Raw genomic sequence first — 3,828 nt, forward strand, 5'->3', positions numbered from 1 at the left:
GCATGGGGTCGCTATGAGTTGGTTCTGACTTGATGGCACCTGACAACAACAATTCATATGAAGCATTGTCCTTGATGCTCAGAATGCAGAAGTGAACAAAATAAACTTAAAACAAATAAGGGAGTGAGCAGCTTGAATACCTAGGAAACGGTCTCAGGTAGAAAGAATACTAAGTGGCTAGATCTTGAGAATTGGAAGCCAATGTGGTGGTGTTGTTGTTAAATACCGTTAAGTTGGTTCTGACCCATGATGACCCTGTATAGGGTTTCCAAGGAGCAGCTGGTGAGCTTGAACCACAAACGCTGAGATTCAAACGAACTTGCAGTCCAGAATTGTTGTTATTATGTGCCGTGGAATTGGTTCCGACTCATAGCAACCCTGTACAGGGTTTCTAAGGCTGTAAATCTTTACAAGAGCAGAAAGCTTCATTTTTTCCCCATGGCACAGCTGGTAGTTTCGAACTGCTGACCACAGGATTAGCAGCCCAATTCATAACCACTAAGCTACCAGTCCAGAATTGTTGTTGTTAGGTGCCATCAAGTCGGTGCTGACTCATATCGACATTATGCACAACAGAATGAAACACTGCATGATCCTGGGCTAACGTCACTAGTGTTGCCATGCTTGAGTTCATCGATGTTGCCACTTGGCTAATCCATCTTTTTGGGGGTCTTCCTCGTTTTCTTTGACCCTCCACTTTACCAAACATTATATCCTTCTCTAGTGAATGGTCCCTCCTGACAATATGTCCAAAGTATGAGAGATGAAGTTTGGTCATCTTGGCAGTCCAGAATGGTTGGTGGTGTTTATGTGCTGCAGAGTCGGTTCCGACTCATAGCAACCCTATACAGTGTTTCAGAGACTGTAAATCTTTACTGGAGCAGAAAGCCTCATTTTTCTCCCATGGAAAAGCTGGTCGTTTCAAACTAATGACCTTGCGGTTTGCAGCCCAATTCATAACCACCATGCTACCAGAGCTCCTTGCAGTCCAGAATAGTGGTAGTGATATAAGCAGAAGGAAACCCTGGGAAAATTATACCATAAAACAGTATAATAGGGTTCTATAGACCATAATAATGATTTTGCTTTTACTATGCATGAAATGGGGAGCCACTAGAGTATTCTGAAGAGCAGAGTGGCATGGTTAAAGTTTAGCAGGCTCTCTCTGGCTGCTATGTTGAAAATACACTTCAGATGGGTGTCTTAGGCTGGGTTCTTTAGAGAAGATAAACCCAGTGGAATTTATATATGCTTATATATAAAGAGAAATTTATATCAAGGAAATTATAATTGTAGAAGTGGGAAAGTTCCAAGTTTAGGTCAGCAGAGCCAAGATCAGTAGGTAGGCCCATCAGACAGACAGGCAGATGGGGGTTTCAAGTGCTCAGTGGAAAACAGCAAGTTTTTCCTGCATGTCCATTATACTGGGAGAAGGACACAACCCCAAGGAAACATGCTTTCAATTAATTGACTGCTCATAGCCAATCATCACAGAGTTAACTATACTATATTGGATTTTGCCATGAGGATAGCAACATCTCAAATGACAAACCAATGGGAATCCTGGCCCAGTCAAGTTGACACAAAACAAAATTGTATACACAAGTCTATAGTTCAGGGAGAGTCTTAAAATGTATATGTAAATTTGGAAGGCATCAGCAGCAAAGAGTCTGAAATTGGATGAGATCACAAGGTGGCTGTCATGGACTGAACAATGTCATCAAAAATATGTGTCAACTTAACTGGACCACAGTTCAATAGTTTGGCATTTACATAATGACATAATGTGATGATCTCTCATGATGTTATCAGATGTAATAAACCAGTCTTTTGAAAACAAACAAACAAATAAAAACATGTTTTATCCTATCACAGTCCTGATCTGATAAAAGGAGAGTTTCCATTGAGTGTGGCCTCCAACACCTTTTATCTTATAAGAGATAAAAGGAGAGAGAAACCATCAGAGAGAGAAGGATGGACTACCACCAGAAAGAAACCCAGGAACAGAACATGTCCTTCGAACCTAAGTCCCTAAATTGGGAATGTCCTAGATCCAGGGGAATATTGATGGCACGACACATGGGATGTCAGGTCTACTGATGCTAAAAGGAGACAAGGACTTCCCTCCTAAATCCTAAGTCAGTAGAGAGAGAAAGACTTCCCCTAGAGCTGGAACAATTAATTTAAACTTTTCCTTGGATCCACCATCAACACTATGGAACCAGCTGTCAAGAAATCAAATGATATATTGCATTAGGCAAATGTGCTGTACAAGACCTGTTAAAATGTTGAAGATCAAGCATGTCAGTTTGAGGACTAAAGTATGCTTCAACCAAGCCATGGTATTTTCGATAACCTCATATGCATATGAAAGATGGACAATGAATAAGGAAGACCACAGGAAAACTGATATATGTGAGTTACGCTGTTGGAGAAGAGTATTAACAGTACAATGGATTGCCAGCACAAACAAATCTGTGTTGGAAGAAACACAACCAGAATGCTCCTTAGAAGCCAAGATGGTCAGACTTTGTCTCTCATACTTAGGACATAGTATCAGAAGGGACCAGTCTCTAGAGAAGGACATCATGCGTGGTAAGCTAGAGGGTCAGTGGAAAACAGGGAGACCCCAGCAAGATGGATTGTTACAGTGGCAGTAACAATGGGCTCAAGTGTAGCAGCAATTGTGAAGATAGTGCAGAACTGGGTGGTGGTTCATTCTGTTGTACACAGGATCTTTATGGGTCAGAACTGACTCGATGACACCTAGCAAAATAAAGTCTCCTAAAAGGAGCTCTGATGGCACTGTAGTGTAAGCACTGGACTGCTAACTGCAGTATCGTCCATTTAAACCTTGCACCTCTCATTTTATTTGGGGGCTGCCACTCACTCTTCCTCTAGAAACTTTGTAAATCTCCCCATTTGAAATTCAGTGACTTCTTTAACTGCTGGTAAAATTGTTGCAAGCTATTAGCATAGAAACATGATGCTTATTAAATTTGGCAAAGGATAGGTCCATTCTTCTGCCATCAAACACAATGATCTGAACAAAGGATTTTTAATTTTCTAGTTAAAACAACTTTTTATGTTAACACTTATTTACTTACAAAGAATATTCACAGTCATGATCTCCTTTGGTCTCATTTCAGACCCTTTAAAATACGTAATGGTTGCTCCTTTTGAAATAATGAAATAATGGTTCATCAAGATTAAATTACTTTGGTGGACTTCTGGTAAAATGACAGACTACCCAGACATACTACACAGGCTTTCTGAAACAAAGATATATGAGACCAAGAAAAAAAAAAAAAAAAAAAGGATAAAAAAAAAAAAAAAAAAAGGATGAAATCTAGAAACTCTGAACTTTAGAAGAAAGGTTAGAGATGTGTATGGACTGCTCGCTGGGAGTAGAAGCTGACTAGGGATGGTGAGAGAGGAGGAAGACTGGTGAACAGCCGATGAGCTACAGTACAGCCATATTGAGACTTTGCAAGCAGCTTTGGCAATAAAAGGTGGTCAGGCAAAACAGTCACACAGGCAACTGGAAAGGTCTGTTTCCTTCTTGTGCCCCCATGTTCCCTTAGTGACCAAAGGATTGGCCAACTTCCAAAATTATCTACCCTCCAGTACAGCCCCTGTTCTGCAGGAGTTCAGAGCTACACCAAAGTGAGGCAGGTGTGCTGGTTTGGTGCCTGGATTCAGGTGGTCTCAGCTTAGGATGTGCAGAACTCACAAAGCCACTAGACCAGCATTTAATCAATTACCCTGTCCCCAGCTACCCTGTGGTCCTAACAGACACTGAAACTAGCACCATCAGAGGCCTCTATG

This window comes from Chrysochloris asiatica, unplaced genomic scaffold (genome assembly GCF_000296735.1).
Source record: "Chrysochloris asiatica unplaced genomic scaffold, ChrAsi1.0 scaffold00012, whole genome shotgun sequence".
In the NCBI taxonomy this organism is placed as follows: domain Eukaryota; kingdom Metazoa; phylum Chordata; class Mammalia; order Afrosoricida; family Chrysochloridae; genus Chrysochloris; species Chrysochloris asiatica.